This window comes from Pan troglodytes, chromosome 11 (assembly GCF_028858775.2).
Source record: "Pan troglodytes isolate AG18354 chromosome 11, NHGRI_mPanTro3-v2.0_pri, whole genome shotgun sequence".
In the NCBI taxonomy this organism is placed as follows: Eukaryota; Metazoa; Chordata; class Mammalia; order Primates; family Hominidae; genus Pan; species Pan troglodytes.
Genome location: NC_072409.2, coordinates 21,033,607 through 21,048,709, shown reverse-complemented (window position 1 = coordinate 21,048,709; position 15,103 = coordinate 21,033,607). Strand labels below are relative to the sequence as shown.

Genomic DNA, 15,103 nt, shown 5'->3' with positions numbered 1-15,103 from the left:
TACAGGCAGCTAAGAGTGGAGCACGTCTGTAACAGAAATCCAGAGCAACTCATACTCCCCTGATCTATCATGGAGGCCAGCTATAGAAACCAGTGCCCTAATGAAAAGACAATTTTATCAATATCTCTGTGCCGCCTGCAAGAAACTTCAGAATGACCTTGGACAAATCTCTTCCCCTCTTTGGCACCAAAGGTGGCTATTCACAAACATATCTATTCCACATTCCATAAGCATTCCAGCAAACTGTTTGTCATGGCCACCTTTGAGGAATGTGTTTGGGTGGAGGAGAGACTTTCAGGTTTTCCTTTACAATATCTCCGAATTGCATTAATGTGTTACAACAACCTTGTATTCTTTCTGTTAATCTTTTTTGAGATGGAGTCTTGCTCTGCCACCCAAGCTGGAACGCAGTGGCATGATCTTGGCTCACTGCAGCCTCCGCCTCCCGGGTTCAAGCAATTCTCCTACCTCAGCCTCCCGAGTAGCTGGGACTACAGACATGCGCTGCCACATCCAGCTAATTTTTTGTATTTTTAGTAGAGATGGGGTTTCACCACATTGGCCAGGATGGTCTTGATCTCCTGAACACCTTGTGATCTGCCCACCTTGGCCTCCCAAAGTGCTGGGATTACAGGCGTGAGCCACCGCGCCTGACCCAAAATGTAAAATTGAGGTTGGAAATACAATAAACACACGTGTACTCTCTGCTGGAGTTACAGATATTAAAGAGAAATGATGTTTAACTTAGAAAGCTTACATACTAATAAGAAAGGCCGACATGTAATCAACAATATTTCTATGAAAATACTGACTGCACTGAATATACGAAATGCTTGGGAAATAACTGTTTTGGGGGGAGCCAGGAAAGTCATCTTAGAAGGAGTGAGGGAATATTCACGCTGGATCTTAAAAGATGGTAGTTATGAGGCAGAAAAGATATTTTTAAAATATATAATATTAAAGATAATCTGACATTTAAGTGAGCAAAATTTGAATTTTAGAGGACTATCTTCGTCTCTGTGCTTGGATCGATCAACATTTTCCAAGTATTGAACCAGAGATGAATTTAGACGGCACATGAGTGTTTTAACTTCGATAGAGACATACTTACTTTTGCAGGCTATCTTCCATTTACTGAAAGTTATTTTGGTGTTTCATTCATGACAGTGATACAAAGTTTCCTTTTAAAAATAAATACAGCTAATCCCATTACTACTGACCTTATGCAATAAGGGTCTATGAGCACCCTGCTTTTCTATACCACTAGAGATCCAGCACAGGGTCTGGGATGGAAGGACCACTGAAGAATTACTAAAAGGTCTTAACACCAGGGAGAGGCCAAGGTTTTCGGGTTGAACTGGTTTAGATTAGGAAATGGGAATAAAATTCATCCCCTATGCTAATCCCAATTGACTGGTAGTGATTGATGAGGCATTGCATTGAGAAAGAATCTCAGGCTATCATTAAATGATTGATTAGCAATGTCTGTCATGAATACAGAAGTGGACAGTGGCAGTATGGCCAAACATAATTTCCACTGATTATTCATTTATTCATTCAACAAATATTTATTGAGTATCTACTATATGATGGACACATCTGTAGGCACATGGGATTCTGCAGCAAACCAGACTGGATGATTTCTCCTCTCTCTTGGAGTAGCCTATGCAGCCCAATCTTCCCCTGCTTTCCTGAAAGAGACCTGGCTCTTACAATATTAATCTTCCCTGAGGTCAAAAAACGACTGCCATTTATTTAAGGTCACACAACAAATCAATGGCAGAAACAGGACTAGACTCCAGGCACTACCTCCAAATTCAACACAGTTGTGTACTTACCAGACTTGCAAAACCTGTTTGGTTTTCCTAGCTCTGTAGCTGCCCTTTCTCAGCCATCAGTCTTTCCACCTGCTGTCCTTTTGTGGGGAGGACAGAACGTCTGTTCCCTCCTGGAAGCAGGGAGGCAAGTGAGTGGGGGCGATTCCCTAGAGGCTTCTGTGGTTTGGAGAGATGGATTAAAGAGGTCAGGACAATAAAAGAGAGAGAGAAAAGAGGGGAGGGAGGGACAGTAGGAACCCCACCATTGGCAGACCGGTAATTGGTTACTTTGGGCAGTCCCCCTCCCTGGGGAAGGCTAGAGAGAAAGTAATTGAAGAAGATTCCCTAATAAATTAGTGCAAGACTGGGCTTGAAAACTCTAGTCGCACCTGGGTTCAGAGCGGAGTGTTTGATCTTCAGAGGCCCCAGAAAGGATAGAGAGAGAAGGAAAGGAGAAAGCTTTAACTGTAACTCCAGCCTCAGAAGTTCCCAGAGGGAACTCTTCTCTCCCTCCTGGGCTCCTAGGATCACTTAGTTTAATCTCATCACATTAGAGATGAGGGAAAGCCTGAAAAGAGGAAGAGACTTGACCACAGACACCCAGCAGAACTGGGACCAAAACCCACGATTCCTAGTTCTAGTCCTCTCCACCATATTACACTGCCTCTGGGTTCCATGAGATCTTTAACCACATGACTTGCTTCGAGTGATCCTAAGCTCTCTCCAGCTGCAAAAGAGGTAGGGAGGGGGCAGGTATTAGGGATTAAGGTACAGGCTTATTTACTTTTGTTTATTTAACGAGCACATAGGTAGCATGTACTAAGTGCCGGGTACTGCTGAACATACTTTATAAACTTTAGCTCCTGGAATCCTCCTCCTAATAAACAACAGAACAACCTGATGAGGTAGTGATCCATCAGAAGTGGTGTTCACAAACTATCACTCCGATTTCTGCCCATTTTGTCAGGAAATATCTACTCAGAACCTACTATGTGATGTTCCTCAACTATGTAGCTGAGGGAGCAAAATGATGAACAAGACACACTCCCTGCCTCCAAATACCTGTCAGGTAAAGGCTTTTAAAAATAATTGAGATAGCTGAGAGTGTGGTGTATAAGGGTGCTACTTTGGTCCAGGAAGACTGCTTGGAGGAGGTAACATTTGAGTTTTGTGAGCAAGGGAGGAAATGGTAGAAGGCAACTCAGAGAAAAAGGCAAATTATTTAGGATTTTGCAGACACTGAAAAAGAATGAGGATTTTATCCTAAAAACAATGAGAAACAATTGCAGGTCGTAAACAGCTGAGTGGCAAAATATAATTTATTTTTTGGAAGACATCACTCTGGCTACTGTGTAGAGCAGAGGTTGGCAAACGTTTTCTGTAAAGGGCCAGTTAATAAATATTTTAAGCTTTGCAGGCTAGACACTCTCTATTGCCACTGCTTGACTTTGTCATTATAGACCATAAGCAGCCACAGGCAACACATAAACAAAGGAGTGTGGCTGTGTTCCAGTACATTTTTATTTATAGGTACTGACATCTGAATTTCATATGATTGTCACATGTCAACAAATATTATTCTTCTCTTGACTTTTTGTCAACTATTTTTAAAAAGTTAATAGTCTTATAAGCTAAACAAACAAACAAACAAGCAATTGTTTAGATTTGGCCCATGGGCTATATATAGTATGGCATAAAGAAAGGACAGAGAAGGGAGAGGCAGCAGGAAGACCGGTTAGGAGGCTGATATGGGAAAGGATGGCAGCTTGGATGAAGCTGATGCCAGTGGAAACTATGAAAAGTTAATTCTGAAAATCTTTTCCTGTCGTTGTTTTTTTGAGACAGAGTCTTGTTCTGTCACCCAGCCTGGAGTGCAGTGGCACGATTTCAGCTCACTGCAATCTCCACCTCCCAGGTTCAAGAGATTCTCCTGCCCCAGTCTCCTCTGTAGCTGGGATTACAGGCACCTGCCACCACACCCGGATAATTTTTGTGTTTTTAGTAGAGATGGGGTTTCGCCATGTTGGCTAGGCTGGTCTCAAACTCCGGACCTAAAGTGATCTGCCTGCCTCCGCCTCCAAAGAGCTGGGATTACAGGCGTGAGCCACTGCACCCTGCCTGAAAATCATTTTAGAAGCAAAACCATCAGGGTTAGCTGACTGAAAGGATGAGAGGCAAGGAAAAGGATGAAGAATGACTGCTTAGCTTGAAAAACTAGGCTAATAGTTTGATTTCCTGAGATGGGAAGATGTGGGTAGAGCAGGTTTGGGGGGCAAATCACACATCAATAGTGTGATCCCAGACAAGAAGGAGAGAAACACAGGTTTCCTACGGGCTTCTGAATAAAATAAAGGACGCTCAGTTCACTTTGAATTTCAGATAGTCAGCGAGACATTTTTAGTATAAGTATGTCCAAAATACTGCATGGAACATACTTATACTAAACAAGTATTCATTATTTATCTGAAATTTAAATTTAACTTGGCATCATGTATTTTTATTTGCTAAATAGAGCAACCCTACAGGGAGTGGGGTGGGGTGGTGGTGGTGGTGTGATGGAGGGTATATAGGTCTACAGGAAAAGGAAACCTAAGCCGAAGAGGAGAAAGAGAAGGCTCCTTAGAGATGACACCCCTTAGAGCAGATGCTAGAGCTAAGTCTAGGAGCTGGCCAGGTGAACGAGGAATACAAAAACAATCTAAACAGAGAGAAGAGAATAAGCATGTTACCCTCAGACATTTGCAAGTCATTAATGAGGCTAGAGCCTCGAGGGAGGAAAGGAACATCGGAGGATGAGGCTGAAGAGCTTCTCACAGGGCTTCACTTCACAGAGGTTTTCTAGGTACAGGCCAGGGTGTCAATACACTTGCTGAAGTTCAGATTCCCAGGCCTCTCCCCAGGAGCCTCAGCAGGTCTGGCCTTGAGAGCCTGAGGTCTACGGTGATTCTGATGATCAGCTAACTTGAGGAAAGCCTGGGTTAAATAACCTGGGAACTCTTCCACCTACAAATCCTGGGAGCCAAACAAGTTGCTGCTGGCTGTAAAAGTCTTGAAAAGAGTAATTCAGATAATCAGAGGAAAGGAAGCATTGAATAAGTGTGCAGCCTCCCATGGGGACCCTCTAGAATGGAGCTCTGTCCATTTGGAGGACAATAGGGAATCCAGAATATTTGTCAAAGGACCGGTCCTGCTCCTGAATAGTCACCCTGTCTGGCACCTGGCTTTAATTTGGTGCTATCTCCCAGCTCTGTGCAAGTAGACCAGACGTCTTCCTGTGCCTTCCCCCAATGCCCCACCCCCTTCCCTCCTCCGCCCTCAGCCACCACTGAAATGATTCCCCCAAATGCAGCTATTACTGTGACTGGAAATCTCTTTACTGCTGATTCTGCTAATGGAAATGTTCCTTCCCTTTTCGGCTGCTTGCAAAGCCACTCGTGACTTCCCTGGGTGCATGAGAGCAAGGCTTTGTCAGCCAGCCACCACCAGAAGGGAGAGGATTCTGCCCCGCCTGCTCCCACAACACCCACCTGCCTTAGACTCAGTCTCTAAGAGCTCTTCTGTCCCAACTGTCCTCAAACAACCCCGGAATTCCCTGCTTCCCCCAGCTTCCCCCAGCTCCAAGAGAATGAGCAGACATCAATGGTCAATTTCATCCTTTTTTGCCTTGCTGGGGAGGAGGGGAGGTGGAGAGAGGAGGCATAAGAGGAGCATGAGGGAGTGGAAAGAGGGGGAGGGGAAAGGAAATTTACATTCATTATTGATTCATACCTCCACCTCCTTCCAAAAAAAGGATTCCAGGTGGCAAAGAGGCACAGAGCCCAAGCTGTGTGCCAGACACTGCGCTAGGTGCTTTGCACACACTATCTCCATAAGGATCACACAGCTTAGTGTAAGTAAAAAGTTAGCACAGTGCCCAGTGCTGACTAAAATGTGGTTATGGAGGGCTCTCCAAAATTAAGTGACTATTATGTTTTCTTCATGTTATTGATGGGTAAGCAGAGGCTCAGAGAAGTGGCATACATAAATCTAAAGCTAGGAATTAGCACATCTGGGATTTGATCCCAGGGCTTTTGGTCCTCAGACCTAGCAAAAGTCCCACTGTAGCACACTGCCACCATCAAAGGACCTGAGCTAGAGACTTGGTTGTGCTGTGGATTAGCTGCAGGACCTTGGAAAATGTACTTGTCTTCGCTACATAGATGAAGGAGTTGCGTTGGATCTCGAAGGCATCATTTTACCTCATTCTAATAATCTAGAATACACTAGAAGGATACACTATATATTTGGATTTGTATAGCATTATAATATATTACGTATGTGTGTGTATGTATGTATAATATAGATCCCATATTCAAGGAGGAAACACGAAAACTGCACAATGATGCTAAGGAGTACTGAGTGGAAAAATTTGACAAGGTTGAGCAGGAGTGAGAAGCAAGTTCACCTAGCCAGATAGCAGCTACATCTCAGACACCAGACACCCTGATCATTTCCCAAAAAAGGACATAGAGCTTATACAAATTTCTCAGAGGACAAGATCACTGATCCCCTAGTAAACACTTGGCAGAGCATGAGGTGAAAACTCTCTAAGAGTTGGGCGGAAAGAAGAAAAGCGGGAAAAAAAAGAAGGAAAGGGGATGGGGAAGAAAGGAGGGAAGGTGGAAAGAATAGAGGGAGGGAAGGAAAGAGGAAACCAAGAAGGCACAGAAACATAGGAGTTTGCTTGTCAAGTGGGTCCAGGAGTAACAAGAGGCCTCTGGAGAGTATGAGACAAGGCCTGATGCTGTCTTGGCAAAGCAGCAAGGAGCAAGCAAAGGGGCCTGGAGAGCTGCTAAGTCAGCTCCTGGCAGCACAGAACAAGGTGCTCAGTCCCTTGGGCCTGTGAGGCTGTCACACCTGAAGTTCCTATATGAGAAACGCCTGCAGCTTCTTGGTAATGAGAAGAGGATGACACAAGAAGTAAAAAAGTCTAGAGATGAAAAATTGAGAGCATCTCTTGTTCTATGCAGCATGCAAGGCAGACAGAACATAGACTATGGAACCAGGCAGACCTGGATTTGGACTGAGCTTAGCTGTATAATAGCTGTGTGATCTTGGGTAGGTTCCTTCACTCCTCTGAGCCTCAGAACTCACCCTATAACATGGGATGAGCTACATCTGTCCTTCAGCACTGTAGAAAGAATAGATAACAAATGTACCATCATGGCACCTGGGACATAGTACATGTTACATAAAATGGTCACGGTTTTCATAGCCTATCCTATGTAGGATGATAAAGTCCAGTTACATTACAACTCTGGAATTCCAACTCCTCCTGTCCCCAGTTTCCCAGCTGCCCTTCCCTAAGATGGAAGGAAAACACATAGGGGTCAGTAGATCTGGGATCTGGCATCTGCTTTACCACAGGCTTGGTGACCTTGATTTCCCCATCTTTATATAGAAGTGTTTCAATTAGATAATGTCCTAAATTTTTCCATTTCTGATATTTGATAATCCTGGAACCATGGTGTATCATTTCCCTGAAACTTGTATTGTCTCTTCGTTTGCTACAATGCAAAGGTTCTAATCATTTACCTGGTTTCCAAGCTGCTCAAGACAGAGTCTTCTCCAAACACAATGATCTTTCCTCTGATCACATTGTTCTCATTAGCCATCCTGCAATCACCCCAAAATAATCAGAAGACAGGAGAAGGTAGCAGCAATGGCTATGGGTGCTTAGAAGAGGGAAGGCTCTGTGGGATGGATAGTGTTTAGGCTCACTCTTAACAGGGGAGTGCAATTTCAGCCCATCTCAAGTTTTGTCTACTGTGGATTCTGGGATGACACTTAGCAAACACAGAGTTCTAGTTCTCTAAGATCTCCTGTACACCTACAATGTGCCAAGTAAAGGGTGAGTCACCACAGCCCCAGAGATGAAGGAGGTACATTAGCTACTCACAGGGTACATAGGCAAACAGCGTGAGACACATGAGGAAACACACAGCGTAAATTCTGGTCTCACTCTGCTCCAAGCCACCATTACTTTTCATCAGTAGAGACTCCTTCAGGCTTTCCTGCACCCATCGTTGGTCCTGTACAGAGCAGCGTAGGGAATTCTTTTGAAACATAAGTCAGACCTTGGCACTGTTTTGCTTAAAATTCTACAGAGCTCTTGATTTCACTCAGAGTCAAAGCCCAAATCCTGACAGTAGTCTGTACAGCCCTACATGACTGTTCTTTTCTTCTCTGACGTCCTGTCCTGCCACCCCCCTCCTCCACCACCACTTGTTCACTGCATTCCAGCCACACCGACCTTCATGCTGTCCCTTGAAAGGTCCAGGTGTGCTCCTAAGCTAGATAATCGGCTAGGATTATCTAGCTAGGAGCTGTTCTCCGCCTGGAATGTGCTTTTCCTAGATGCTGCTTGGCTAACTCCTTCCCCTTCTTTTAGCCTTTGTTCCAATCTCACATTCTCAATAAGCTCTTCTCATTCTATCCCATTTAATATTAAAACCCATCTCATCTCAGAACTCTTGATTCTCTTTTCCCTTAGTTTTTTCCCTTTTCCATAGAATTTTTCATCTTCTCACATACTACATAATTTATTTACTTATTATGTCTGTTGTCATTGTCCCCTAACACACACACACACACAGACACACACACACAAACACAGAAGGATAAAAGCTCTCTGAATGCAGAGATCTTTGTCTTTTGTTCTCTGATGTATCCTAGGCACATAGAACAGTGACTCTCACATCACTGGTGCTCAGTGATTCAAAGGGCCTGGCTATGATTATAGCAGTCTTTATTGATAGTGGGCACCAAGGCTCAGAATGTTCAACTCTGGTGCGGAGGGGTCAGAAAAGGCTTCAAAAATAAGTTGACACCTGAATTCGGTCTTGAAAAGCAAGAAGGAATTTCCCCAGGGGGTGGTGAGGTAGAGGTGCCAAATAAGAAGGAAGGGTTCTTAGTAAAGGACAATCTGGCAGAGTGTGATCAGGGACCTTGTACTACTACAATAGGGAGGGGGAAATTCAACATCTTCAGAACAATGGGGAAGCAGTGAAGTGCTTTACAAGAGGATGGTCATTATCAGATTTGGGCTTTTAATAAAATCACTTTGTCTGCAAGTACAGAGGATGGATTAGAGGGGATAAGACTAGAGGTAGACAGACCAGTGCATTGACTGTTGTAATTGTAGTAGAGAGAAGTGTTGAGGCCTGACCTTGACAGTGACTGCAGCACTAGGGATGAAGAAGTAGTTTCCCTTCATAGTTTGTAACCTACAACATGCTTGTCAAATTTCAACTCACAGACTTGGATGCTTACATATTCCAGTATGCTAGTAAGAAAGCTACACATATTTCAGTTTTGAATCTTGCATTGTGTAGTCACCACCCACTCCTTTTCCATTCAAAAGGGAGTTCTTTTGGGGGGCTATTGTCCAAAAGAGCTATAGTCAGTAGAGAAAAGCCAGTGAAAGGAGAGAACAAGTGCTAGAAAATAGAACAACTCTCATTGAGCATTGCTTCCTGCCTCTTTCTGGGGGCAGAGAGGCTGTCTGCTCTGCTGCAAGGAAAGAAAAACCAGCTCTCTCTCTCTCACTATAGTTAATCTTTTGTTGCCACTAGCTGGTCAGTATGAGAACTTGGGAGAGTATCAGCTCTGGAAAGGAAGCCTCCTCTAACGCTGCTCCACCCCAAGGTTAAACCTGACTCTTTTTTTCCTTTCCTGAAAAGAGCAGATTTCCTCCACCCACCCCCAAAGGCAGCTAGGGTGAGAGGCAGTGAGGCTTCCTTCTGCCCCAGAACAAAACCCATCAGCTCAGGTGCTTAGGATAGATTGGAGCCAATCAGTTGGATACTCAGGCAGGAAAACCAATTCAATTTCCCTAAGGAGATTTTTCCTTGTAGATTTTTTTTTTTTTTGGCAGGGGGAGAGGAAAGAGTGTCCCCCTTTATGATGCTGAACTAACTTGTAGAATCTGTGATATGTTTAAACCCAATGCCTTCTGTGAGAGGCCCAGCAATGTGATAGAAAGAGGCAGTGTGGGCTTCAAGACAATTGGGCTTAAATTTGGACTGTAGGGTAGGTTTCTTCCCTTATCTAGGCCTCAGTGTTACCATATAAAATAGAGGGGTTGAATTCAATGCCCTGTGAGTCTGTGATGCTGGGAGCCCATCAAAGTCGACGGTTGTGGTGACAGTTTTCCAGACTTCATTCGAGAGGTCGCTGTCAGTCTATCCTCCTCTCCCCACATCACACATATTCACAATGGCCTATGGCAAACAAGGCTTAGTGTATAACAAAGCAAGGAGGTGAGAAGCAGGAGGGCTTGCCAGCCAAAGGCCTAGTCAATCCTCCTGCTGCACCTGCTATAAATTAAAATCACAGAGTAATTTTGCAGACTGAGGGCCCAGTTCAGGAAAATGATCAAGCCATGGGTCACGCCAAAGCTTGCAGATCTGCCTAGGTTGGTATCACTGACCCCCCAAGAAAAAGCAAATCTGGTCCACCTTGACCAAATCTAAGCCTTGCTAATGGTTGAAATGAGCTCTCCCCTCTCTCTGCCCTATACTGTCTCAATAACATAGTACTTTCTGAAGGGAGACAACATATTTCACTCTGCCCTGAGCATTAAATAAATTTCATCGGCTTTGAGACGGAAAGAAGTGGGGTAGGGTATGGAGTGAGGGAAGTGAGTGGAAAAGAGTAGAAGAATTAGATCAGAGGCCACTAAACACCACCTCCCCCAAGACCCTTGTTAACAATGTCCCAGAAACCTAGACCATCACACCAAGATGGGAACTTGAAGTTTGACTGCTAACCAAATATCTCAATTAGCAGTAAGGGACTTGGTGACCAAATGAAGAAATAACATACATTGTTTTAATCCTATCTTTCTCTCAAGAAATCAAATTTTCTTGCTTCTCCATCCCAGAATCTTTCTCTCACACATAAGAAAAGAACAGTGGAATTGATGCTAATGAACATTCTGTGGTCAGAAACCCCTAGAGAAGACACAGCTCATGACTATTTGTAAGGATTTTTTCCTCCCTCCAAAAAAATTACCATCTGCTTTGATTCAGCAAAAGGAGGTAAAAGCAAAATTGAGTAAGCACTCATTGTCCACCTTTAGAACCAAACCAGAAAGCAATAAGGGTATACAACTGTCTGCAAGGATGCGGGTCCATTCTTCGAATGTCTGCCAAACGGAGGTCCAGTCTGTGCTTGAATACCTACAAGGTGGATTGTATTACCATTAGGGGTCAGCATACTGGTTTGTTGGACAGCTCCAGGGGACACAGCCTCCTGTAGGGCTCAGCTCTATCCTCTCAGATCTTTCAAGACATTCGTTAGAATCAGACACCCTCCCCTTCTCCAACAGAAAACATACTCTTAATTTGTGTAGACTTTTCTTTAGGGACAGGGTCTCCCCCTGCCACACAGGCTGGAGTGCTGTGGTATGGGCACGGCTCACTGAAGCCTCAAACTCCTGGGCATAAGTGATCCTCCTGCTTCAGCCTCCCAAGTAACCACCACACTCAGCTCGTTGTTGACATTTAAAGGAAGCTTCTCCAGCCCTCCGTGGTTAAACTCCCTTCTCCCAACAATTCTTCTGGCCAGGTTCCTGGCCCCTCACTCCTTCAAGGAACATTTGCTGACCTGAACAAGTTGGCATTTCAAACAGTATCTTCCTCCTTCTTCCAGGCCATCAGCTTCTTGCATAAAGCATTCTTTGGGATGGTCCTTTGGGACCCCGCCAGCTCTACGCATGCAGGTGTACTTAAACACAGACTAATGAATAACTTTTCTTTCTTCACACTCCCTCCCCCAAATACAGAGCACACGCCTCTCCTGTCAGGTTGATATGGCAAAGCAAATTACTAAAAAATGTTGACAATGAGTGCTTATTCAATTTTATTGCTTTTTCCTGCTTTTGCTGAATCAAAGCAGGTAGTAAACAGTCTTGCCTGACCACTATCAAGCACAGCAAAAAGGATGACATTTCCCTACCTGTGGGCATGAAAGCTAAATCCACAAGCAGACCCCGGGGGCTGCCTGGAGGTAAGTGAGGACTGAGTGACATGCAGGTTCACCTTAGAAGCCCTGGGCTGGCAGTTGTTCCTGCTGAAATTCTTTCTTTTCTATCAGCCCTTCCCACCACCCTCATGTTACCAGTAAAGGAAAACAGACAGTACAAAGCAAGAGGAGCTATCAGAGTCATGGAGTAGGTCAGGGCACTTCAAGTTCATAGAATCTTTACACGAAAGGATTATTTTAGAGCTCATCTACCCACTCATATTGCAGCAGAAAGAATTGAAGCTCTGGGGGATAAATGACTTATTCAAGGTCACAGTGAGCCAGAGCTGAGATTTCCAGATCCTAACCAGCGTTAAATTTCTAAGCTGCATTTTAGCATTCAATTTTTCCTCATTTTGCCTATTAAATCCTCCAAGGCCTAGTTCAGGTTCTTTCTGGTCCAGAAAGTGTCCCCAGTCTTCTCCAAGTCTACAGAGATGCCTTCCTTCCCTGATGCTACAGAATGTATCATCTCCATCACTCACTGGCACCAATAAATAAAATGCCCTTTGACATCCAAGAGTCATGAAACTTTGAGCTGGAAGGGTCATTGGATGTCATTTAACTCATATTTCAGTTTCAAACTTACATAGGTCAGCTCACCAAGGTAGCTGAAGTTCCTTTGGAGAAAAGCTCTTGTCTAACAATCTTGATGATTGTTATCCCTCTCTACTCAGCACCATAACCTGCATAAACTTCACATTTGGTTCAGAATGCCAGTTTAGCAACCTACAAGAATGTAGGTGTCTGGCAGACCAGGATTCCAGTTCCGGGTCTGCCATTGATTCCTGGCATGACTTTGGATTACGTGTTTGACCTCTCTAAAAATACTTCCTCATCTGGCAAATGGGAGTAACAGTAGAGCCCACTCCATATATGTTATGTAAATTAATAATACAAGGCAGGAAGAAAGCTCTTAGCATCACATTAAGGATTCAATAACTATTTGCTATTCTTTGATCACTTTCAGGGAGATTCACTTTGTCAATGTCATTGACTTATAATCAGATTCTAAAGAAGAATCCCAGGCAAACAAACTTTGGAGATAGTTCACATCTGAAGGAAACTTCCATCTACTTAAGGCAGGCTGAAATTTGATAGGGAGACTAGAAATACAAAAAGGAAAGGATCTGCAAAAAAAAAAAAAAAAAAAAAAAAAGACTTGCTTCCAGTCTGGGCATTACCAATAATAGTTGCTCACTGAAACAAAAGAGGTAGAATGGAGGGAGCCAGGGTTAAGTATGAAGGTGACCTTGGTGCACGCAGATGGGAGATAGTGCGTGCAAAATTACCCTGAGGTCCCCCACTGGAGTTTGAATAAACTAAGAATTCTTCTTTTTGTTTGTCCCCCTTTAATACCAGGGATGGTTTACCACCACTAATTCTGGTCCCAGGACCCAAAGTGACCAGAGGGCTTTGGTGGACACCGTCACCCCCTAGTGGTAGCTCCACACTCCCCACTATTGGCAGAGTTTGGCATTTACCAACTTTGCATGCTCAGCTGTGGCACTGGCCATGTCCGTATCCCCTGAACTGATAAGTTGATAGTGAAAGCTGCCCAACTCGCCAGAGACAAACGCTAGGCAGGATGTTTAAAAGTCTGGGGATGGGATGGGGCTGCCTTGGGACACTAGAAAGAGATGGCCATAAATGACTCATAGTATCAGCCCCAACCCCACCCCTACCACCACCCCCACCTCACCCCTCCCCCCCCAACCCCCAGCGGGCACCAACTCTCATTTCCGGCCAGCTAGGCCCTCCCAGAACTCATTGTGCACTCCGTGTTTACACACAAACAGTCGAAGACCAACACAAATAAAAATCCCACGTCTCCCTACACAGCTCCTGCTATACCCAGCCATCTGGTGACTACCTCGCTAGCCAAATCCCCGTTGAGAGCGCCTAAAGCTGCCAGCCCAGGGCGCTAGGGGGGAAAGGAGGAGGCAAGAACCCAATTCCCCGCATGCATCCAAAAGGCTCAGCGCTGCCAAGGAGGCCAGCCCCGTGCTCTCCAAGGGGCAGAGGGTCCCAAGCTGCCAGGCTCAGGGACCGTGCATCAGAGGAGGGGGAAGTCTCCATGTGCAGGTTGTTGCCAGGAGACTCTCAAGCAACACATGGGTCCTGGGGGAATCAAGACTTCTAATTCCTCACTCAGGTCCTCACTCAGCTTGTCCCAGGCTCACAGGCACCCATCCTGTTTGAAAGCCAAAGTTAAAAATGGCAAAGATTGTCAGTTCCAGGAATCCCGGGGCACCTACACAGATGGCTGGAGCAGGTCCTCCATATACTCGAAGACCTGAAATGCTCTGTGGTCCTCACTGCCAAGTCAGGCCATACCCAAGGACCGTCTCATCCCTTCACTTGAATGGCCGTTTGGGGGGGCGGGAGGATTTCCACCCCTCATCTCTCAGAGTACCCCGGAGTAGAGAGATCTAAAGGACGAAGAGAGAAGGTCAGGAATGGAAGTGGTAGTGAAGGGATACCTTCTGTGTCTCTAGAAAGACCCTTCCCCACGGGGAGGTGGCAAGAGCCAGCTGTGAGCCTGAGGTTAGTCCGGCGGCGCTCTAATGAACACCACCTCCACCCTCCTTCCCTTTCTCGGACATGGGCAGCCCCACAGGTGCACGTGGGAAGAGCTACTGGTTTGTGTGTGTCTGTGTGTGTGTGCTTGGTGCGTCGCACCCCAGAAGCGCCGCCGCGGGAAGTCCCCGGGGAACCTGCAGGACGCTCCGCTGCCTCTCCTCCCGGAACGCTCGGCACGCTCAGGTTACAGCCTGCGAGGGTGGGCACAGGGGCTCGACCCCCGAGGTTCAAGCTCAGAGCGGGAGAACCACTGGCACTCGCTCAAATCCCCAGAGGTGGTAGCATGAAAGCATGGGCAGTGGGTCACAAAAATACTTTTAACAATATCAGGGCTACCAGGAGAGTGGAGCGTAGTCCGCTGATTATTCTGTGGGTCTTTTCAGGCGAGCAAGGAGTTAACCTCGGAAGTTCAGGGATCGTAAAGGTTCTCACCTGGAAGGCCCCTCACCTGCGGTGCCCGAGGCGGATCCCGCCGAAGAAAAGACCCGGGGAAGAAGAGCTCCGGGTCTGGGCGAGCCCCTGGCGCCTCACGGGCGCTGTTGTTGGCCAGACTCCGACAACCAATAAGGCCCCGCGCCCCCAAGAGGGGAGGGGAGAGCGAGCAAGCAGCGAGCGCGGGAGAGCTAAGGGGAACAACA

General features: G+C 45.6%; 1 protein-coding gene across 4 annotated transcripts in view; it reads right to left on the bottom strand.

Annotated features, from left to right (window-relative positions):
* Positions 1 to 15,103, bottom strand: part of ASTN2 (astrotactin 2) — a 980,365-nt gene that overhangs the window by 963,816 nt on the left and 1,446 nt on the right. The window lies entirely within an intron of this gene.